The sequence below is a fragment of the Adiantum capillus-veneris genome, chromosome 4 (assembly GCF_014529385.1).
Source record: "Adiantum capillus-veneris isolate H3 chromosome 4, ASM1452938v2, whole genome shotgun sequence".
Taxonomy (NCBI): Eukaryota; Viridiplantae; Streptophyta; class Polypodiopsida; order Polypodiales; family Pteridaceae; genus Adiantum; species Adiantum capillus-veneris.
In genome coordinates, this window is record NC_140934.1 from 60,300,385 (window position 1) to 60,326,146 (window position 25,762).

General features: G+C 40.7%; 1 pseudogene; it reads left to right on the forward strand.

Annotated features, from left to right (window-relative positions):
• Positions 1-17,385, forward strand: LOC147459264 (uncharacterized; annotated as a pseudogene).
• The last annotated feature ends 8,377 nt before the right edge of the window (positions 17,386-25,762 follow it).

Here is a 25,762-nt window from a genome sequence, read left to right on the forward strand (position 1 = left end):
ATGGCTGACAACAACACAGATGTCTTCAAGATGTTTGCTGCTGAGGATAGGTTGGATGGGGACAATTACCCTATGTGGGCTTATATGATGCAACACGTTCTTGTGTCAAAGGGCGTCTGGAATATTGTGCGGGGCATTGATGTACGTCCTGGTTCTGAGGATGTAGGCGATGTTGAGGATGTTGCAGGTCTTGCTGCAAGGATTGCTGCTATTAGAGTTGTTTTGCCTACGGCAAAACAAGCTCGTTGGGATGTAAAGGATGCGTAGGCTCATGCATTGATTGCGTTGTCTGTGAAGCGCACCATTGTTCCTCACATTCGTTCATTAAAATCTGCAAAGCAAGCTTGGGATATTCTAGTAGGTCTTTATGCAAGCCGCAATGAAGCTAAAATTGCATTGCTGCGTAAAGCGCTGGAATCGAAGATTATGCATGAGGAAGATGATATGGACACTTTCTTTGCTGGTGTCAAGGATATCAATGAGCAACTTATTTTTGCAGGTGAAGTCATTTCAGACAGTTCCCTTGTGCAGATTGTTCTTGATACCTTACCAGATTCATACCAGAATTTTGCTAGTACTTGGAGACTAATGACCCAAGGAAATCCTGAAGTTGTTAAGTTTGATGCATTATGCACATTGCTGTTGCAAGAGTCACTTTCTAAAAGAAACAGGACTAGGGAGCGTGCAGTTGAAGAGGCTTTTATTGCTTCTCAAAGAAAGGGTGGTAACAACAATGCAGCCACTTCTTATGGTTCCGCCGCGAGCGGTAAAACTTTTGTTCCTAATGCTTCTGCTGGCAGCAACTCGTTTGGAAATTCTGGTGATAAGGGCTAAAAGAAGATGTGTTGCCATTATTGTAGAGCTAATGATCATTTGATCAAGTAGTGTCCTAAGTTGAATGCCAAAGAGGCTAAGAAGAAAGAGGGTGGTTCCACTGCAAATGCAGACATTGTTGAGTCTTCTGCAAAAAGAATACTGTGATGCTGATGTTCATGCAAAATGGGCTTTTAGTGCAGAGTGCACTTACAATCCAATTGTCCATGATGTATGCTTGTCAAAGGATACTGTGATGCTGATGTTGATGCAGAATGGGCTTTTAGTGCAGAGTGCACTTACAATCCAGCTGTCCATGATGCATGCTTGTCAGTTGCTACAGATTCACATGTGTGGTATTTTGATAGCGGTGCTACAAAGCACATTACCTCACGTCGTGAATTGTTCACCTCTCTTGAGTCTGTGCCTCATGGGAATTCAGTCACTTGTGCCAACAATGCCTCTTATCCGGTTCAGGCGGTTGGAAAGATTGTGCTTACTGCTGCTAATGGCAGTTCTTTCACACTTGTTGATGCACTTTATGTACCCGGGATCAAGAAGAATCTTTTGTCTGTATCCGCACTTGCTAGACTTGGACGTGTAGTCAAATTTGTGGATGCTAGACGTACAGTTCATGATCTCAGTTTTGGTGAGATGAAATTGTTGCACTGGGCTTTTGTGTCGTGGGCTATATAAGCTCACTTTGTATGACAAGTGTGGACAAAATTTTGCAAATGCAGTTGCAGATTCAAGGGCTATTTCAGATGCAAAACTTTGGCATGCACGTTTTGGGCATTCGAATTTTGCCAGTTTGTTGTGTTTGCAAAAATCTGATATGGTTGCTTCTTTGCTGCCTCTTGAAGCACTTGTTAAACATGTTTGTGAAGGCTGTATTCTGGGTAAAATGCAGTGTTCTAAGTTTCCAAAGGATGGTTCAGTTAGGGCCACATGCAGGTTGAAGCTTGTGCATAATGATGTTTGTGGGCCCATGCAAACTCCGTCTTTGGGCAATTACCTATACTTCGTGACTTTCATTGATGATTACTCCAAGCATGCATGGGTATTTCCACTTAAAGCGAAGTCCGAAGTTTTTATGTGCTTCAAACAATTTCTGGCTATGGCTGAAAATGTCTCGAAATGTACTATGGGCACCCTCCATTCTGATCGAGGAGGGGAGTATATATCTCATGAATTTAATGCATTCCTGGCTAGTGGTGGGATAAAATACCGATGTACAGTGCCGTATATGCCTCAGCAAAATGGTGTTGCTGAGAGGAAAAATAGGTCTCTTACGGAAATGGCAAGATGTATGGTCAAGAGTCAAGCTTTACCACATTCATTTTGGCTCGAGGCTGTCATGTGTGCCATTTATGTACTCAATAGGTGTCCTACGAAGCGTTGTAGTCTATGACTCCATATGAAGCATGGCATGATAGAAAGCCATCTATTGAGCACATGCATGTTTTTGGCTGTTTGGCTTATGGTTTAGGCCACAAGTGCAGCGCAGAAAAGAGGATGATAAGGCTGTTAAATGTATTTTTGTTGGTTATAGTGTTGAAAGCAAAGGTTAAAGGTTGTATCATCTGCAAACAAAGCGTATTTTGGTTTCACGGGATGTAGTGTTTTGGAAGATTTTGTTCAGCCCTTGATGTCATGTACTAGAGACAGTAATGTAAGTCACAGGACATTTATGACACTTTGTTGCCTCTTTTCAGTGGTGGAAATATGAACGTAAATTCCAATGAGGCAAATGAACAGCCTATGGGGATTTCTGAAAATTTTACAGATCAGCCTATTACTGATGCAGATGTACATGATGTACTTCATGAGAAAAGGGCTGAAAATGAGCAGGCTAGAGGTATGCCAAAATGGCTGGTGCATACATTGCGTGGCAGTAAATTGGATGCACCTTTGTCTAGTCATACTCATTCAGGCTATTGCTTTTACCATATACATGTGGTAGTGATGTGTGTGAACACACTAGGACCGCCGGGGCATTTTTTCCCTCTTTAGGAGGTTTTTTCCCTCGAGCATTGTATATACGCCCATCACTCTAGGGCTATCTATCTTTCCATTGCACACTAAGTAACACACTCGCTATTGTGTGCCTTGAGCTTCCTTTGTCTTCTCCAAGCTGTGTGCGTTTCTCTGCAACCCTAATGCCAACAATTGGTATCAGAGCAGGTTACGTCCTCCCTGGCTTAGTCGCCAGCTGCTCCAGCACACGCCTGCTCACTTTCTCTGATTACAGTGAGGTTTGACGAGCGTTCGTAGGTCGACATATACTTCGGGAAGCCTCCTAGAGCTCAGTCTGCTCAGATTTCTGATTCGGGCTCATTTCGGCCTCCATTTCCACTACAGGTAGGTCTGCACAGGCAATTTTGTCATTTTGTGCAAAATTTTTGTCAGTGCCAATTTTTGCATAACAGGTGCTTTATAGTCTTCTACTATAGCACGTGTTGTTCCGGCTCCGTTTCTCCTATTTTTGGGCAGCTTTCACATCAGGTGTAGCATTTACCATGGCTGACAACAACACAGATGTCTTCAAGATGTTTGTTGCTGAGGACATGTTGGATGGGGACAATTACCCTATGTGGGCTTAGATGATGCAACACATTCTTGTGTCAAAGGGCGTCTGGAATATTGTGTAGGGCATTGATGTACGTCCTGGTTCTGAGGATGTAGGCGATGTTGAGGATGTTGCAGGTCTTGCTGCAAGGATTGCTGCAATTAGAGGTGTTTTGCCTACGGCAGAACAAGCTAGTTGGGATGTAAAGTATGCACAGGCTCATGCATTGATTGCGTTTTCTGTGAAGCGCACCATTGTTCCTCACATCCGTTCAGAAAAATCTGCAAAACAGGCTTGGGATATTTTGGCTGGTGTTTATGCAAGTCGCAATGAGGCTAAAATTGCTTTGCTGCGTAAAGAGCTGGGGTCGAACATTATGCATGAGCAAGATGATATAGACACCTTCCTTGCTAGTGTCAAGGATATAAATGAGCAACTTATTTTTGCAGGTGAAGTAATTTCAGACAGTTCCCTTGTGGAGACTGTTCTTGATGCCTTACCAGATTCTTACCAAACTTTTGCTAGTACTTGGAGACTTATGACCCAAGTAAATCCAGAAGTTGTCAAGTTTGATGCATTATGCACATTTCTGTTGCAAGAGTCACTTTCTAGAAAAAAGAGGACTAGACAGCGTGCAGTTGAACAGGCTTTTACTGCTTCTCGAAGAAAGGGTGGTAACAACAATGCAGCCACTTCTTATGGTTCTGCTGCGGGTGGCAAAACTTCTGTTCCTAATGCTTTTGCTGACAGCAATTTGTCTGAAAATTATGGTGATAAGGGAAAAAAGAAGACATGTTGCCATTATTGTAAAGCTAATGATCACTTGATCAAGTAGTGTCCTAAGTTGAAGGCCAAAGAAGCTAAGAAGAAAGAGGGTGGTTCCACTACAAATGCAGCCATTGTTGAGTATTTTGTGAAAGGAGACTGTGTTGCTGATGTTGTTATGCAAAATGGGCTTTTAGTGCAGAGTGCACTTACAATCCTGTTGTCCATGATGCATGCTTGTCAGTTGCTGCAGATTCACATGTGTGGTATTTCGACAGTGGTGCTACAAAGCACATTACTTACACTGTGAATTGTTCACCTCTCTCGAGTCTGTCCCTCATGGGAATTTAGTCACTTGTGCCCACAATGCCTCTTATCCTATTCAGGGAGTTGGAAAGATTGTGCTTACTGCTTTCACACTTGTTGATGCACTTTATGTACCTGGGATCAAGAAGAATCTTTTGTCTGTATCTGCACTTGCTAGACTTGGACTTGTAGTCAAATTTGTGGATGAGAGATGTACAGTTCATGATCTCAGTTTTGGTGATGAAATTGTTGCATCTGGGCTTTTGTGCCGTGGGCTGTATAAGCTCACTTTGTATGACAAGTGTGGACAAAATTTTGCAAATGCAGTTGCAGATTCAAGGGCTATTTCAGATGCAAAACTTTGGCATGCACGTTTTGGTCATCTGAATTTTTCCAGTTTAAAATCTGATATGGTTGCTTCTTTGCTGCCTCTTGAAGCACTTGTCAAACACATTTGTGAAGGTTGTATATTGGGTAAGATGCAACGTTCTTAGTTTCCAAAGGATGGTTCAGTTCGGCCACATGCAGGTTGCAACTTGTGCATAGTGATGTTTGTGGGCCCATGCAAACTCTGTCCTTGGGCAATTACCTTTACTTCATGACTTTCATTGATGATTACTGCAGGCATGCATGCGTATTTCCGCTTAAAGCGAAGTCCGAAGTTTTTATGTGCTTCAAACAATTTCTGGCTATGGCTGAAAATGTCTCGAAATGTACTATGGTCACCCTTTCGATCAAGGGGGGGAGTATATGTCTCATGAATTCAATGCATTTTTGGCTAGTCGTGGGATAAACACCAATGTACAGTTCCTTATACACCTCAGCAAAATGGTGTTGCTGAGAGGAAAAATAGGTCAGTGAGGACAGAAATGGCACGATGTATGGTCAAAAGTCAAGCTTTGCCGCATTCTTTTTGGCTTGATGCCATCATGTGTGCCATGCAGCACAGAATTCATAAAATTGGATGGCTGCCATGCAATCAAAATATGATGCACTTATAGAAAATGACACATGGACTTTATGTGATTTGCCTCCTGGCAAAAAGGCCATTAGTACGAAGTGGGTTTACAAGTTGAAATGCAAGCTGGATGGTGAGATCGATCGCCATAAGGCTCGACTTGTTGCAAAGGGTTATGCACAACAAAAAGGCATAGATTATGAAGAGACCTTTTCTCCCACTTGTCGTATGACTACTGTGCGTTTTCTATGTGCATTGGTAGCTCATTTTGGTTGGGATGTACATGAATCAGACATTGTTACTGCTTTCTTGAATGGTGACATGTTTGAGGAAGTTTATGTAACGCAGCCTCGCGGTTTTGTCAAGAAAGGACAAGAGGACAAAGTGTGCAAATGTATCAAGGTTTTGTATGGGTTGAAGCAATATCCTCGTGCTTGGTATGAGAAAGCTGACACTCATTTGGTCAAACAAGGCTTTTGTAATAGTCCAACAGAAAGCACATTGTATGTAAAGCGTAAGGGTGATGTACTTCTCATTGTGGTTCTTTATGTCGATGATTTGCTGATCACTGGACCAAATGAGAGACATATTGCTCAATTTAAGGCTGATTTAAATGCTACTTTCAAGATGAAAGATTTGGGGCTATTGCATCATTACTTGGGTATATAGTTTAAGCAGTGTGATGGTGGTATTGCCTTGTGTCAAAAAAGTTACATAGAGACGTTGCTATGTAAGTTTGGACTTGAGGATTGCAAACCTATTGCCACTCCCATGGAAATAGGTTTGAAGTTGATTCTACATGATGTTGGCGATCCTGCTGATGTCACTCTTTACCAAATTGCTGTTGGCTGCCTCATTTATGTATGCAACACGAGGCCGGATATTCAGTTTGCAGTCTCAGAGAGTAGTAGATTTATGCATAGCCCAGGGTCTAAGCATTGGCAGGCTGTCAAGAGGATTTTCCGCTACCTTAGTGGCACTTTACATCTTGGCTTGTTTTATCCCAAGGGGAGATCATTTCCGCCAGACTTACATGCTTTTTCAGACTCAGATTGGGCTGGTTGTTTTGACACAGGAGTGTCCACAAGTGGTTTTTCTTTCATGCTTGGAAATTCATGTATATCATGGTTGAGTAAGAAGAAACCTACTATGGCCACTTCGAGTTGTGAGGCTGAGTATAGGGCAGTCTTCACAACTACAATTGAGTGTGTATGACTGAGACGCCTTATGGATGATTTGGGTGTTGGACAGGACACTGCCAACACTATCTACACTGACAGTGAGAGCGCATTGGCAGTTGCGAGCAACCCAGTTTTTCATGCTCGCACAAAGCACATTGAGGTGCATTACCACTATGTCAGGGAGAGACTCTCAGCAGAAGAGATCAGCTTGGCATAAGTGCCAACACAGGACAACCTTGCAGATCTTTTCACAAAGACATTGTCTCCTGAGAATCTTGAAGCTTTCCGCAAAGCTTTGGGCTTACTCCCCTTTTTGGACTGATCATGTGCTCAAGGCATGGCAATTCCCTTTACTCATGTGCCAGCTCTCGTTCACCGCATCACTCCAGGGGGGATTTGTTACCATATACATGTGGTAGTGATGTGTGTGAACACACTAGGACCGCCGGGGCTTTTTTTCCTCTTTAAGAGTTCTTTTCCCCCGAGCATTGAATATACGCCCATCACTCTAGGGCTATCTATCTTTCCATTGCATACTAAGTAACACACTCTCTATTGTGTGCCTTCAGCTTCCTTCGTCTTCTCCAAGCTGTGTGCGTTTCTCTACAACCCTAATTCCAACACTTGCCATGCATCTTATGCATCAAATTGTTATGCTTTGGTTGTGTCTAGCTTACATGATGTTGAGTGAACTGTGTCTTTTGATAAAACACAAAATTCAAAAAACTAGATGGCTGCCATGCAATCAGAATATGATGCACTTATAGAAAATGACACATGGACTTTATGTGATTTGCCTCTTGGCAAAAAGGCCATTGGTATGAAGTGGGTTTACAAGTTGAAACGCAAGCCAGATGGTGAGATTAATCGCCATGAGACTCGACTTGTTGCAAAGGGTTATGCACAGCAAAAAGGCATAGATCATGAAGAAACTTTTGCTCCCAATTTTTGTATGACTACTGTGTGTTTCCTATGTGCATTGGCAACTTATTTTGGTTGGGATGTACATCAATCAGACATTGTTACTACTTTCTTAATGGTGACATATTTGAGGAAGTTTATGTAACGCGGCCTCGCGGTTTTGTTAAGAAAGGACAAGAGGACAAAGTGTGCAAATGTAACAAGGCTTTGTATGGGTTGAAGCAATATCCTTGTGCTTGGTATGAGAAAGCTGACACTCATTTGGTCAAACAAGGCTTTTGCAATAGTCCAACAAAAAGCACATTGTATGTTAAGCGTGAGGGTGATGTACTTCTCATTGTGGTTCTTTATGTAGATGATTTGTTGATCACTGGACCAAATGAGAGACATATTGCTCAATTTAAGGCTGATTTGAATACTACCTTCAAGATGAAAGATTTGGAGCTGTTGCATCATTACTTGGGCATATAGTTTAAGCAGTGTGATGGTGGTATTGCCTTGTGTTAGAAAAGTTACATAGAGACATTGCTATGTAAGTTTCGACTTGAGGATTGCAAACCTATTGCCACTCCCATGGAAACAGGTTTGAAATTGAGTCTACGTGATGCTGGTGATCCTGCAGATGTCACTCTTTACCGAACTGATGTTGGATGCCTCATTTATGATGCAACATGAGGCCAGATATTCAGTTTGCAGTCTCACAGGTCAGCAGATTTATGCATAGCCCAGGGTCTAAGCATTGGCAGGCTGTCAAGAGGATTTTCCACTACCTTAGTGGCACTTTACATCTTGGCTTGTTTTATCCCAAGGGGGGATCATTGTTGCCACGCTTACATGGTTTTTCAGACTCAGATTGGGCTGGTTGTTTTGACACGGGAGTGTCCACAAGTGGTTTTTGTTTCATGCTTGGCAGTTCATGTATATCATGGTTGAGCAAGAAGCAACCTATTATGGCCACTTCGAGTTGTGAGGCTGAGTATAGGGCAGTCTTCACAGCTACGGTTGAGTGTGTATGGCTGAGTCACCTTATGGCTGATTTGGGTGTTGGACAGGACACTGCCAACATTATCTACACTGACAGTCAGAGCGTATTGGCAGTTGGGAGGAATCCAGTTTTTCATGCTCGCACAAAGCACATTGAGGTGCATTACCACTATGTCAGGGAGAGGCTCTCAGCACGAGAGATCAGTTTGGCTTATGTGCCAACACAGACAACCTTGCAGATCTTTTCACAAAGGCATTGTCTCCTGAGAATCTTGAAGCTTTCTGCAAAGCTTTGGGCTTACTCCCCTTTGTGGACTGATCATGTCCTCAGGGCATGGCACTTCCCTTTACTCATGTGCCAGCTCTCGTTCACCGCATCACTCCAGGGGGGATTTGTTACCATATACATGTGGTAGTGATGTGTGTGAACACACAAGGACCGCCGGGGCATTTTTTCCCTCTTTAGGAGGTTTTTTCCCCCGAGAATTGTATGTACGCCCATCACTCTAGGGCTATCTATCTTTCCATTGCACACTAAGTAACACACTTGCTATTGTGTGCCTTGAGCTTCCTTCGTCTTCTCCAAGTTGTGTGCGTTTCTTTGCAACCCTAACTCCAACACACGAATCTGCTCCCCACCTCCTTGCAATTGTGACGAGCCCAAAGCCCCTCTATTTGGCATTGGTTGACCCCCATGAGGATGATGCAAGCCTCGTTTCTTGCACTGCTTATCGGCCTATCGAGTCCGCCATGGGAATTCTGGCATACAAGGAGATGCTCCTACGACCCTGTCTTTGGTTGGCCGCACCATGGAAACTCTCTCTCTCTCTCTCTCTCTCTCTCTCATCCATGCATTACAACCTTCCCCTCCAAGGACTCCAAACCTATCTGATACGAGCATTAGACTAGAGATCAACACATACTCTTCACCACCCAACCATGCCATATATAGGCCCTTGGCCTGCTAAACATAGGCCCCCTATATTGTATGTGCATCTTGACCCTTGGCCTAAAGAATTTGTAACATCATGAACAATACAATGTCCACAAATAACCATGTAGATGGAGGATGCGAGGTCCCCAACCAAGTGATTTGGATGACTTTATAGTTGTCCTTCCTTTACTCTCAAGTTCCATTGATGACACTCTAATCCAATTTAATGAAGCAAGGATACGAGCAATAGAAGAGAGGAAGTTCTCTATCCATCGCGGTTGTGGGTGTAAGGGTCATACGCCACAAGCCGGTCGATAAATCAAAAGTATAATGGAAGCTAGTTCTTATATCATAAAGATGAAATCTCATTGACATACCTAGGATATATAAACAACGCCTTTTCCCCCATGTTGAAGAGGCACGATCACCATTCATAAAGTCCTAAATATGGTATGAGACTTATTCTTAACTTACAAGTAAACTTGTGAAAATTCCCTGACTAATTGGGTCTACCTATCCATAGACATAGTTTCGTTTGGATACTAGTCTTTCACTTTCCACACTGCACTCACCCATTTCTTATCTTTCTTAATTACTACCACATTGTTTCACATGTACAAACATGGTTCCTTTATTAATTCCAAGCATAGATTCTTTCATACAGCCCTTCAAACATCACCCAAAAAATTCTTTCTCAAACAGGGTCTAACGAAGACAAGCCTATATTTTAACAAAAAGAATTATCCAATTTTCTTATGAGTTTGTCGCTACCCACGGACCTTCTTTGTCTAACCAACAGAGCCTTTGCAAAGGATTTACTTATTTGCTAACTGTGAAATGTGCAAACTTCCCCAATTGCTAACCGTAAGGGGCATCTTGCTAACCACAAGGCATCTTGCTAACCAGAAGGACAAAAAGAGAGCTAATAGCCTTAGCTTATTCTCCGCTAATCGCGGTATCGTCTTGCTAACCATGAGTTCCATCAGATTAGCAACATGTTTGACTACCTCCCATGTTGGAGGAGGTTGGAGGGCTTCAACTTCTTTCGCACCTGATACCTCTAATTGAGCTACAATTGGAGTAAAGGACACCTTCCTTTGTCCCTTCTTCGGAGGTGGAACGACAAGAGAGTCTTTGGAGCTTCTTGTCACTCGTTTTGGGCCATCGTGTTGAGATAGAGAAGAGAGAGAGCTTTGCCATGAAAAGAAGAGTTATTGCTTCTCTGCTTGTCGAGAAGATGGCAATAGAGAGAGAGAAGGAGAGCTCTTTAATCCAAGGGACAATACGATGGTGATAGAGATGGAGATGGAGAGAGACTGAGAGAGAGAGGATACCTCCAACATCAAGGCAAGAGAGCTTCTGCTTCTAAGAGCCGCTATGTGTTTATGAGACTGAGGAAAGAGGGCCCCTTATATAGGCTCTCAAGGACAAAAGAAAGAGCTCAAAATAGGGAAAAGCAAGAAGATGAGTTTGTGTGCATTCATAGTTTCTTTGAAATATTTCTTTTTTCTACGTAGGCACATGATACCTAATGCACGATTTGAAACAGTCTAATTTTCTTTTCTACGCATGCGATTTCTAGTGCACAAGGTTAGAGCTTCCCTTTCCTTTTTTTCTCAAATAATACTCATACAATGCTTCTTAATAGAACCTTCCTGTAATATCTATGAAAAATTGAAAAAACACTTTTAATATTGATACGTTCTACTTGTTGCCTTGATGACATCTTCTTTAGATACCGAAAGCTTGGAATCTCAAAAGAGGAGAACTTGGTGGCTCAAAGAATTTTCCTAGTTGTGGGCTTATAAGTCCCTTGTTCATTTTAGGATCAAATGTTTATGTGGAATGTCTTGGTGCTGAGCTTCTTATTGGCTTAATTACATGAGTTATGAGTTAATGTGCTCAAATTTGAGCGAAAAGGAAAGTCTAGTAAAAATGAAGTTTTTGGGTAGACTGAGATCATCTTAATAAGTTAGGAGTATACAATTAAAGGCATTGAAAGTCTAGTCCTTGATGTCCAAAGTTTGCTACGACTGCCTGGTTGAAAGTCTGGGGATTTTTTTTTCACCTCCCCAAGCCTCGAGCAGGCATGCACAACGGACTTTGGAAATCAATGCAATTGTAGCACCAAAATTTTGACCGGGAAGTCGCAACAAACTTTCGACCAGGCAATCGCAACAAACTTTGAACCAAGTAGTCATAAAGCAATCTTTGAACCAGGCAGTCATAGCAGACTTTAGACTAGGCATTTGCAATAGACTTTAGACATCAAGGCATGAGACCCCCCAAGGGTTTTGGGCATAAATGTTTAGTATTTTAATAGAGCAATGGCTAGGGACTCACTCTCCATCAAATCACAATCGTTGCATTGCCTGTAGTTCATTGTAGCCCTTGTTTCTTAAGTGAGCTGTGACATGTAGCACACAATGAACTTTTCTTTGATTTTGGGGCATATTTATGTTAAACTTACATGCAAATATGCATCAAATACTTGGCTTTGAGGGAACTACCCCCAACACCTGTGGCAAGGGGGGGATCCAAAATATGTCCCCCCCTCCCCCCCCACAATGACAGAAATTAAAGGGCTCAAGGAGAGATATCAGGAAAATGGGACCTTACCTTGTGGTTAAGCAACATATTTATTTCAACTACATGATGATTATTTTTGATGCCACAAGTGCACGGTGGGAGTTTACGAATTTAATTTACGTTACCAAAAAGCTCAACAAACTGTAGAGCTAGAGTGCTTATGTACAACAAAACAATAGAGTCCAACATGCTTTACATTAACCTTTAGAAGATACATTTACAAAGATTTTACAAGGGATAGTGCCGTCATAATTCTTACATCCATTTCATGACATAGTGTGCTCTTGGTGACCTATCACATAAACAATCACTATTAGGGATGTCCCCATGTTAGGAAAGAGTGGTTGGCTCTTGAAAAGACTTTGTATTTCCGTACTAGGGTTGCCCCATGTTAGCATGGTGGTTCTTGATGTAGTGGGATCTTGAGGAGAGTTTTGTGTGATGCCTTGCAGAGTCACATTTTGCTTAGAAACTTGAGCCTTTGTCATGAGACCACTCAACACAAGAGTCCACCACCTTGTGCCATCCCTTGCTTTTGATGATATGAGAGAGAGAGAGAGAGAGAGAGAGTGCGCGTGCACACACACACAAGGGGAGGGGGAGAAAGGTGCACACACACACACACACACACACATAGAGAGAGAGAGAGAGAGAGAGAGAGAGAGAGAGAGAGAGAGCTGAACACACACACACACAAACACACAAGGGGAGGAGGGGAGAGAGTGGTGCACACACACATAGGGGGAGGGGAGAGAGAGAACTGCACACACACACACACACACACACACACAAGGGGAAGAGGGGAGAGAGAGGTGCACACACACATAGGGGGAGGGGGAGAGAGAGAATTGCGCACACACATACACGCACATAAAGAGAGAGAGAGAGAGAGAGAGAGAGAGAGAGAGAGAGAGAGAGAGAGAGAGAGGAGATTTTGGGGGAGAATTGTTCAAAATTAGAATTTGACATTTTAGGAAGAGAAAGAGAATAGAAAATGATTTAAAGGTTTTAGATGTAGGAAAAACATCTAAAAAAGTCTTTTTTTCAATATATATATATATGACTTGGGAAGAAGTTTTAAACTAAAAATGGGTCCAAATGAGTTTTTTTTTAAAAGTAAATTTTTGGCTTTTAGTTGTGCACGTTTCTTATTAGGTGGCATGAAAATGAAAAAGGAAGATGTTGATTGGGGAGTTAATGCCATCCCACCAGAAGACGACTTCTTACCTCCATCCCTAACTTGGGCCTTAAAAAAAATGTTAGAGAAACCTATGAAAACATGGCCTAATAAATGCACTTGTCCCCTTAACCATACAGAGTGTTAGACTTAATGTCTTAAAATTAGGCTTTCTTACAAGGCCCATGCAAAGTCCATGTTTTTCCTAATAGTGGTGTTGTACCAAAGACAGAACACACCTCAGTACTTCCAATCATCCATAGAGGATAAGCAGTTTACAACTGTTAATCTTGTGCTAAAGGATATGCTAAGCGTGCATGTTAGAACCAAGCAATCCAATTGGAAAGGTTACCTCTCATGTTGGAGTTGGCTTACCATGAGGCAAAACATGTTGCGACTAAGTTTCGTCCCTTCATGTTTAAATTAGGTTCTCAACCTCGATCAATAGTCATAGTGGGGTTGTTTACTGATGAAGAATGATAACAAGTCAAGGACTTAGTCTTTGTTGATAAGTTATTCAACATATTACTTTCATGGAAAGTGAGAAGAGGTTTACTTTTATACACCTCTTAGTTATGAAAACTCGTTTAGCATACTCTAGTGAGTCATAAATGGAATTACACGTTATGTTGTATATAGGCCGGTTACACAGCACGGTTGCAAAGGGACCACGGTTACATGAAAAGAGGCAACAAGGTATCAATAATGTTGTGTGAACTTATACCTATCTCTTTCAAAGTACATGACAACAAGGGTTTGTAATGAGATTTGATTAACATTTATTATATCTTATAGGTGCAAAGCATGGTTGGTTAATGGATTATGCAAAAGGACATAAATTTTATTATGAAAGAGCTCTTTATAGCAGTGTTCATTTTATATTGGAATAAACTTTTCTAATCATTTTGAGCATTGAAGAAATCTATTCACTCTTGCTTAGGGAGAGATTTCACCCAACTATGTCTATCTTATGCTTGCTTAGGGAGAGATTTCACCCAACTATGTCTATCTTATGCTTTCTTCTTCTCTTCTGTCTCATAGTGTGAGTACAATCCACTCTAAACGTTATGCATGCTCATAAGGAGAAGTTTGGACTCAATTTTCGGCCTTGTAAGAAATGCCATGTCAACATAGAGAGAGATAATAGGAAGTCCCTATTTTCATTTTCCATATTTGTTAATCAAATATCCTAAAACCACCCATACTGCAAGGTATGTTTAATAAAAAAACTCAAAAGGTGTTCAGGCAGTAATAACCTAGGACAGCTCGGAATTGAATACCGGATATCTCAATCTTTTGCATTTTTCAAAACTGAGACCTGCCACTGACATCCTGCATCGAATGTCTTTTCTCCACCCTTTTCAAGTTTTCCTCGTTCGTGCTCTCACCTGCTTTGGCCTCTTCTCGTTTTGCTAGTCATTTTGATACTGCCAGTCATCTTTTCATAGAAGTTTTGCCAGGAATTGTAGAGACGTGTATCATTTTCATATATAGATCCCACGAGAATATAAGCCCCTCAACAAGAAAAACAAGTAACACAACATTTCGGAAGCTTCAAAGGAGAATTTTAGGACACATGGCAAGAAAATTGTGGACCTTTGGATTGATGGTAGAATGTATCCTGAGCATCCCATCACAAACTCAACTCAGGATATAAGTTCATTGGTGAACTATGTGGGAGATGGCCATAACGGTCTATACAGCTATACCAGGCACTTGGCTGCACGGAATGATATTTTGCAGTGTAAGAGAGATATTGCATACAAAGAAAATATGTGCTTGAACAAACAACTCAAAGGCAACAATGACATCATCACAAAGTTTATGTAGCAACTTAAAGAAAAAGAAACTGCGTTCAGTCCACTACAAAGAGAAAGAAGACTACGGGACATCGAGCAACTAATGGTTGGATTTGAAGGAATGAAGAGAAGAGTCTGGGCCATCAAGTAAGTTTATCTAATTCCATATGCTCTTTGTCTAGTTCTCTGACATCGACATCATCTCTCTGTCTTCGAACCCACAACATCTGTTTTCTGACATCCAATTTTTCTCCCAGTCTCGAAGTTTTTAACATCGACTCTATTCGCTTTTGGTTCCCTTTCGACATCGGTTCTTCTCAACATATCCGACGCCGGATTTCCCGTGGATGACCATTTTTTCACGGACCATTACGCTCATGACCTACACGGGTGAGGTGCCTCTACCGTAGAGGAGTGACACCTGACATCAACTTTGAGCATTTTGGCGGCTATTTGACTAGCGTACTTCTGTCCAGCGAGACGACGACGGAAGGCAACCATCGATCACTTTTTTTTGGACTCCAACATAGAGAGAGGACTCACAACATCTTTTTTACGGTCTCTTGAGAGACGCTTTTTCGGAGCACATTGCTTGGAGGCAGAGTTTTCAGCATCGACAATACACGTGGTGTACGTGTTGGAGACTCGGTCGATGGACATTTTTTGACTGAGGCGTAGACTTGGGCTACGGTCATACAGGTGGTGTCTTCATAGTGGTTACACTTTTATATTGTTCGGTCTTTTGAGAGCCTGATCCCATTAGGGATTTTGTCACTTGCAGATTCTATGTATGCATGTTGCGGATACTGCCTATGCACATTTTTTCATGGAGCCATATTTGGCTAATCTTGGTAGTTTTTCCCGGCCGTTTTGAGACTCAGTTCCGGAAGAGCCCTTTCTGAGACTGTGACTAGTGTGTTTGAGTCTACGCAGCCTATTGGAGGGACCAACGTGAGGTTTCCTTTCAGCTAGGGTATTCTCAAATGTTGAGACACCTTCAGTGACACGAGTGGCTAGAGTTCCCCATTATGCTATCCTCGCCATAAGAGATGTATCTTATAGGATTTTATGCTTAACGCTGTGTATGGCAGTCTATCGCCAGTGACAATGTCAGTTCTTTTATGTCCATTTAGTGTTGTTGGCACATTCTATGTGTTTTTTGAGTTGAGTTTTGACTTCTCACACAAAGGAGACTCTGTCAGATTTTTCCCGCAAGTCGTGACTTTCATTGTTGGCACTTTTGAGCTTATTTTGGTTGAGATTTTTCTCCCGATACAAAGGCTACTCTGCCCAAATTTCTGCAGCTTCTCGCCGTAGTTTGGCACCTCTACCCTCTTGTTAGTAATGGCTTCTTCTACAGAAAAGGAGTATTTCATCCACAAGTTTGATGGCAGCAACTTCACCATGTGGAAAGAGGGCATGAAGGATGTTTTGACTAGCAAAGGTCTATCAAAACCGTTGAAAGAGCGTGCAAAGGGTGATGTCTATATGTAGGCTCAGTGGGAGTTTTTCAATGTGCCATGGCTACGATACATCTACATCTAATCGAGTAAGTGTTCTTCACTATCATAGGGAAGACGACAACCAAGGATCTATGGGATAGCTTATGTCCAACATGGGAGAGTAAAAGTGCATCCAACAAAATATTTCTCATGAAAAAGCTTATGAAGCTCAGCATAAAAGAAGGTAGCACAATTTCTAGACACTTAAATGAGCTCAACTCCTTGTTCAGTTAGTTGACATCTTAGGGCTTTAGTGAGTTTGACATCGAACTCAAGTCTATATTCTTGTTATCCTCTCTACCCAGTTCATGGGACATATTTTGCACAGCCAGTAGCAATTCAGCTTCAAATGGCAAGGTAGTGTTCAATGATGTCACAAATGCATTGGTCACTGAAGAGATTCCACGTAGATCTCTTGAAGGTGCTAGTCATGAAGATGCATATATGGCTGGCAATTCAACGAAGCAAAGAGGCGGTGACAAGAACAAGAACAAGAACAAGAACAAAAGCGACAGTAGGGAGCAAAATCCTCGTAGTTCGAACAGAAACAGGAACTCTAGTAGAGTTTGCAGTGCCAAACATGTCGAGTGTTACCATTGCCACAAAAAGGGCCATTACAAAAAGGATTGTCGCACTTTCCTAAGAGAGCCAAAAACATGTGAAAAGATAATTCTGGTAAAGGAAAAAGTACGGTAAAGATTAAGGAGATCAACGTGGTTGAGTCTCCCATACCTACCATTGTAGTAGAGAATGCTCCTCCTTCAGTGATGAATATTATGCCATCAGTGATTCATGCAGAGGTGACAATAGATCCCTCAAATGTTCTCATTTTCACTTCGGATCTCACTCCAGATGCTTTGGTTTCACATGATGAGGGTTCTGCGTAGAATTGGATTCTCGATTCTGGTGCAACTTTTCATGTCACACAGAATAGAGATTGGTTTTCCTCTTATGCCTTCATGCAGGGCATAGTCAAGCTTGGTGATTCCTATGAGCTTGACATTATTGGCATTGGTGATGTGAAGCTTCAGATGCATAACGACACTAATTTTGTATTGCAGAATGTCAGACATGTGCCCAAGGTTAGAAAGAGCTTGCTTTCTATAGTGCAATTGGATGACCTTGGTTACACTACAGTATTTGGTAATGGTTATTGGCTAATCTGCAAGGACAACCTTGTCATGATGGAAGGTCATAGAAACGGATCCTTGTACTCTATGTTTGTATCAAGTGTCCACGAACACTCTATCTATGTTGTCTAGCAACCGCCATCCCTCGAGCAACTGCCCCATACTTTGACTGGCCGTAACTTGGCGCTCGAGACAGAATGGAGAGCCACCACTTCTTGTCAACTCCTCATGATTCCCGCTACCTTCTCAAACTTTGGGAAGGCTAGGAAAAAGCCACATGGCACATTCTCTAATGAGATCAGAGTGGCCCATAACCGACCCCCGATAAAACTTCCATCGATCATAACTTGCTTTCTAGAGCTCCAATTTGGTGACCCGAGAAGACAAGCATGCTCCACAATTCGAGCTCTACATGTCTATCCGCTCACTCCAACTCTAGCGACGTGTCCGTACCTGCCCTAAAACTTTCCACCTTTGGACTAGCATATCTTTCACACCATGGCCTTGTTTGACGAGCTGTCGGACCGGCTTGTAAAGCATCTCGAAGACCACATTTTAGAGCACCAAATCAACACCTCGGACACCTTTACCTGTCATCCCAATTGGCTCATTCTGGAGCCTTCTTGGCCTATTAAACGACACCAGACATACATTTCCATCGATACCTGCCTGCCTAGGGCCTTTGTACGTGCTTTAACACTTCGACGTGCACTTGTTGGCACCCATAGCCGAGCATTGTACACTTTCTAGCATATACAAACTTTGGCTGCACCAACGTGACCAAGATACTCTTGGAGCACTTGTCTTCCTTGTGGAGGGTCGAGAAGATGATTCCTGTTAGGAAAGTTTGGTGTGCTCGACGATGTGATTTCGGATTCTCTTTCTTTATTTACCACTTGCATGCATGCACCCAAAATATTCATTTAAACTCTCAAAATAGTTGATAAAGAGGGGTTCTATTTACATTGCTTCTTTTGAACTATTTTTGAGAATAAAAAATAAGCAAAATTAATAAAATGTCCAAAACTAATAATAGTGATAACAAAATGTGAGCATACTTATTGCTACAAAGGTGCTCTCTTTGAAATAAATCATTCAGCACACAATCGTTTCCTTAGCTATGTTTAAAAACTCATCAAGGTTTTTTTTGTTAGCTGTGTAAATCAATTTTCTTGACATTCTAAGGTAGATAGAGATATTACATCCTTAATGCCAACCAATTATAAAAATCACATATTTTGACCTCTTTTAGAATTTATATTGACATAAGGCACCCAACAAGGACACGATCTCACCAAGTAGTGGAACAATATTGCCCTATTGTTAGGAGACGGACAAGAAAAGGCTTCAAAGAAAAATCACACTCTCAAGCAAGGAAGGAAAGTATTTCTATTGCTCTCATATGAAAGGTAGTTTCACCCTTGAGTGAAGAGGTACTTTACATAGGAATTTAAAGAAAAATTCTTTCTTCCCCCCCCTTCTCTGATTCTCTCTCTCTCTCTCTCTCTCTCTCTCTCTCTCTCACACACACACACACACACACACACACACACACAAGCACACACGCACACACATACACATGAAAAAAATTGCATCCTTGCACAACACATTACATTGCAACATATTGGTAATTTTGTGCTTGTAAGAGGATAAAGACACTGTTTTGGAGAGTGTTCAAGATAAAACCATCCTCAAGGCACAATCAAGGGGAAGGATATTGCCAAATTTAATGGTGAGGGTTTTCTGATCAGGGAAATGCTCAGTGGGGACTTAATGAAGAAAACCTTATGGGCAATAGTCAAACCATCACCAGCTAATCAAGAAGGCATGAAAATTGGGGAAATGGTTGCAATAAATGGGAGGACATAGCTAGTTTAGTTATTAAGCTATCCAAGTGATTATCTAGATGTAAAGATATCATATAATTTGTTTGGATTGGTGATCTCATGTTTATTGCCTTGAGCTTGGGGATTTCTTCCGGCTATGGTATTTTGTTTAAGAAATGTAGCACTTTGGCTGATTGCTTTATTTACTCTCTAAAATACTAGGTTGTGAAAAAAATTGACATAAAAATTATTATGTGCCCTTTTGGAAAGGATGACTGTAAAAAATGATATCAAACCAATGCTTATGTGGATAATCTAATCCTTTTAACCAAAAATGATATCAAACCAATGATAATCTAATCCTTTTAACCGTGGCTTTACTATGAAGGGAATGATTTGGAAACTACACTAGATAACCCTAATTGTTGCTCCTTCTCATAGACCGATGTTGGTTATGAATATTGGTTGCCAAATATTGACTGGGATATGATTACACACACACACACACACACACAAAAACGCACACCCACCAATTGAATGTGAACTGATTATTGCATGGTGGCTTTAAGACTAAGAGTGTGCATCATCCTTTGACTCTTAGTTGATTTAGTTTTTGTTCAATTTGGCTGATTATTGGTCTTATACCCTGGTTGTTTGTTGAAGTACCAGATAATTGTGAGGATCTCTAATTATATGGTTGAGGACTAGACAATAATACTAAAATTATGGTAGTACATTGTTGGATTGAGGATGATACTTGAGGATTTTGGCTAATGCTTGAGGACTTCATACCTTCTTTTGGCTCTGGGCCGATGCTTTAACTGATACTATGATTTTGATGGGAGTTTATTTATAGTGCTTGGAGTAATTTGAGTGGGTGGACTGGTTCTAGTGGTTGCTATGTACCTTGTTATGCTTAGTTACCTACCCTATCTGATGAGTGTCCACAATCAACTTGGGGCATTTTACTAGCTTAACTGAGTGCACATAATTGATCCTTCTAGTTTTGTAGGGAACTATTTGCATGTGACTGATCCTTCTGTTTTGCTAGAACTAAGTGCATATAACTGATCATTCTGAGGATAATCAAGTTTATGCTAGAACTAAGTGCTTATAGGTTCATTTTGAGGACCATTATGCTAGCTCTTAGAGCTCTCAGTGATCATTGTGTATAGAGGGAGTAATGATTTGATGGTTTTGTGATCCTTGCTGACTGTTTCCCAACTATTTCCTCTCTAAGGGGTTTTTTGCTGATTTCCCACATCTTTGTTGCCTATGCCTAAGACTTTCACTTATGATGTTGCTATTCCTTGATTATTGCTCAACTATACATTGTGATCTTTTTCAAATCTTAACTAGGGATTATTGCATGATACTGGTCTCCTCCTTGATAGGAATCACCTGAGTGTATGATGAAATTCTGGGTCAATTTAGCCTTTTTTATTGACTAACTTGTTGAGACTGAGAATGTAGAAATTGTTAAATAATGATATTGTTGACTTGACGTTATTCCTGGCTAATTGGGACAATGTGTTAATTAATGTGATTGGCTCCTTTTTGGTTACTAGAGCGAATGTGTGTTTAGGTTCAAAAGTCATGGTCTTGTAAGTTTACCACAACCTTTTGCCATATGCTATTAGAATTTGGATTTTTGATATGTGGTTTTATATCTGGCTTTGACTAATACTTCAATATGGAGGTGCGGTTTTGGAATTAGTTGCAAGTCTACTAATCACTTTCAATAAACATAAATAAAGCATTGTTCTGGCTAATTGCTTGAATAATTATAACTTTGAAGTTATTACTTCAAGGTATGCCGATTATGATTTGCACTAGCTACCTATGCAATCTTTTGGTTTGATGCTTTTGAAGATAAGCAGAGAGGCTAACTTTAAACTAGCCCTTGAGCTCTATAGAACTTTAGGTGTTAATCTTAAATAGAGCCAACATTTGTTGGGGTTCAACCCTATGGGTTACTTATTGCTTTGTTTTTCCAAGATAGTAGTCATTTGGGTGATTGTTTATTTTTCTAAACAAATTGGACTCTAGTGTGATACGGTTATTATTAATTTATTATTGAGGCAATTGGTTCAGGATTGGATGATGAGTTTGACTAGCTGATTACACTAAAACGAGAGAAAGAAGTGATGTCTTGAGTCTATGTAGGGACTGTTGGTTTTATACTAATTTTGCTAATGGAATCTACTCTTATAATATGAGTACTGTTATTTTGTGTTTTTGATATAGGAAGAAGTGCTTGATATTACAATGCCTCCTCTACTTGCAAATAAGACTAGACTAGTTTGCTTGTTGTGGATTAACTTATGCATGGTTTGACAGGTTTGAATATATAAGGTTGCTTTGAGAAAGGCTTGGCAAGATCATGTGGTTACTACTATGAATTGGTAGTTTTTGCCTTAGAAACTTCAACTTGGAAAAAAGTGGGAATTATGTTCATACTTTTAAGAACTATTTAGAATTGTATCTAGTTTAACATTCTTTAAGTTTGACATGGATAACAACTGATAGGTTCTTTGACACCTATTATACGTAGCCAAGTCTAACAAATTTGTTGACTTGTCTATATGGATGCATGCAAAAATTCTATCTTTACTCAAAAAGGTTTAGCATTGCTGCAATTGGACTGTGAAGATCCCTGTTGATTCAACCTGGATGACCTCGACAGCTCTATTACCTTTGTATAGAATCATTGGAATGATGCCTTATTCTTATTATGTTGTACATAAATGAATGTAAGACTGAGTCATTTTTGTACAAATCATTGTACATTCGTCTAAATCGAGTTGTCTTTTGAACGTTATGTTCTTTTGTGTATATGTATTAAGTTCAATACAACAACACACACATCCTAAACAGAAGGCCCTCCAAGGTAACTAGATGGAGTGGGACACTGGATTTAGATTATTCTTGTCTATAGGCTTTGATTAACCCACTGCCTATAATTCCTTGTTAGGTTGACAGGTTTTAGGTGGTGTTTCCTTGACTATAGAGTGGGTTCCTACTCACAACTATTGTAGTATTTTGACTATGACAGTTTTGGGCTACATGTTAGTCCAAATTTACTCACCTATGCTTAATTAACTTTTTTCTTGTGTTTTCAAGAACACGTTACCTTTAAATGGACTACTCGTGTAAGGATTATCCATGACCCTCAGAAACATGCAACAATCATGGAAAAAATCCACTAAAGACTATGAGCGACAAGAACAACATCCACACTAGTTTCTATGGCTGACAAAGCCTTGAAACTCCTACTGGAGTAAAATCTTCTCTAAAGACATTATCAGATATAGTGTTGATAAGACCTGCTTCACTTTATTTAGGGGCACTATGATGTGGTACATCTCTTCTAAGCTTCAGACTTGACTATTTTACTCTCATTGACTTGATGAGACAGTAGGCCCATACTTAGTGGGCCTATTGCCTTAACGTTGAAAATGGTGCTTCGGTAAGAGTGGGCACACACACACACACATTTTGTCACTATAATTGGCTCTGATTGCTTCATCCTTCGCAAACATACACTCACTATATTGGTTTACCTTTGTTAAACTAGAACTCACTTGATGGATAATATCCTTACTAGGCTTGACTTAAGGCTAGCTTGGACAGAACCACCTATAATACTTGAGAAGAAGGCTTAGATGTGCTTTTCCCTGGCCTTATAGGTGGTTTCCATGTATATCTACCTTGCACTCTCCTAAAAAAGAGAATCTAGCTCATGCTATGCCTGAGGGAGTTGATGGTATTGTCTTAAGGATGTTGACTGTAAAGATTTACCTTACACTTTCTTCGATGATTATAATGTCTTAAGGTGATGGTTTTATTGTCTTGTGCGTAATTGCCTTGAGTTGATACCTTGCAATTCTTGTGAAGGTAAAATTGAGTCTATACTAAAAGTGAGCCTACTCTCTCACACACACACACACACACACACACACACACACACACACACACACATGTCACTTTTATATGTGGCTTACTGTTCTGAGAATGGATACTTGCTGATATTTAACACTACATGGATGGTAGGTATAAGTTAAAAAAGGTTGTAAGTAGGACATGGATAACAATTGATAGGTTAGTTGGCACCTATAATACATATTCAAGGCTAGCAAATTTGTTGTCTTGTTTATACGGATGCAGGTGAGGACTCTATCTTTACTTAGGATCTTTTTGGCTTAGTTGCTATCCACCACTACCAAACCTGGCCTCTTTCACTATCTTATATACAAAACACTAGAATGATACCTCATTCTCACTATGATGTACAAAATGAATCACCGAGATTGAGTTGTTCTTGACTATCTTATATACAAAACACTAGAATGATACCTCATTCTCAATATGATGTACAAAATGAATCACAGAGACTGAGTTGTTTTTGTGCTAATCATTGTCCTTTGTCTAAGCCAGATGTCTTTTAAATTGTTATGCTCTTTTGTGTATAAGTATATGTAGAGTATGCGTGCGTGAGGATGCGTGTGTGCGTAGGTGCACTAGCAAGGGAGAGTGTGTGAGGGGAAATTGGGGAAGAAGGAGAAGCACATATAGCTGCTTGGTTTAGTGGAGTAGAAAGTGAGAGTGCTAGTCAACTCTAACTTTCTCACCCCATATTTCATTATAGAGAAAATAAAGTTAGGGCTGGTTCCCATGGCCACCTGGTCTACACCCTAACAACCTCCCATTTGAAGGTCAAGGTGGCCAATAGTAGCTTCATTATAGTTAGTATATACAAAGTCGATGAAGCATCACCTAGGTTTCATCCTACAACCATAAGCTCTATGCAGCGTGCAAACCACTTTGAGGCTAGGCTCTTTGTGAGAGCATCTGCGGGCTTGTCATCAATATGAACTTTGACAAGCTCAATGCACTTGCCATCTAATACATCTCGTATGACATGGTATCTGACCTCTATGTGTTTAAAATTTGAGTGAAACACCAAATTCTTTGCCAAGGCAATGGTACTCTGACTATCACAATGTAGTACTAAAGCCTCGTGAATGCCCAAATCTCCCACTGGATGACCTGACCATATGGCCTCCTTGCTGGCGTCAGATGCAGAAACATACTCTGCCTCACTAGGATATGAAGATGTGTTGTCATGATCTCTAAGAGATAGCCACTCTAGAAAACATGAACACATAGCCAGATGTGGATCTTCTACTATTCACACAACCCGCATAATCCGCATTCATGTAACCCACAAAGATGCATTGTTGTTCCTCAAACGTAAACACTTACTAGTTATACCATTCAAGTATCTGATGATTTTCTTCATTGCTTCCCAATGCTTCTTGCCATGGTTTGACATGTACCTACTAACCACTCCCACTGCATGTGCAATGTTTGGTCTTGTGGCTACCATAGCATACATTAAACTGCCAGTTGCTAAAGAATATGGCAATTTTTCCATTTACTCTTTCTTGGCATCTATCTTGGGAGATTCTTCCTTGCTGAGTTCTAATTATGCTTGCAATTGGTTACTCAATGACTTTCCCCCATGCATACTAAAATGTTGCAAGACCTTGTGGATGTTATTTTCTTGAGACAATTCAGGAATTTCACGTTGTCTATCTCTCTTGATGTGCATAACAAGAAAGTGATTGGAATTTCCCAAGTCTTTCATGGAAAACTGAGTGCTTAACCTTTTTTTCAGTTGATTGATCTCATCAATTGATTTCCTTGTGATAAGCATATCATCTACATACATGATCAAGATGATTAAAGAACCACTGTTCAACTTTCTTGTGTATAAGCAGTGATCCTCTTGACTCCTTATGTAACCCTGAGACTGCATGAATTTATCAAACTTTTGGTACCACTACCTTGAACCTTGCTTGAGCCCATAGAGTGCCTTTTTAAGTCTACAAACCACTTCTGCCCTCGTTGGCTTTTGAGTTTCACATATGAAACCCTTTGGCTGTTTCATGTAGACATCTTCATCTAGATCCCCGTGAAGAAATTTTGTTTTTACGTCCATTTGGACAAGTCCCATGTCTTGGATAGCAACCAAGCCAAGCACAGTGCAAAATGTAGTCATCTTGACTACTAGAGAGAAAATCTCGTCAAAATCCACACCTTTTTGTTGCTTGAAACCCTTGGCAACTAGACAAGCCTTGTACCTAGGCTCATGATCTTTCACTATATACTTCTTCTTGTATACCCACTTACAAGGTAAAGCATGTTTTCCATGTGGTAGTTCAACCAAATCCCATGTCTCATCAGCCACAATCGAATTGTATTCTGATTGCATACCATGCTCCCACTTAACGCTATCATCCATC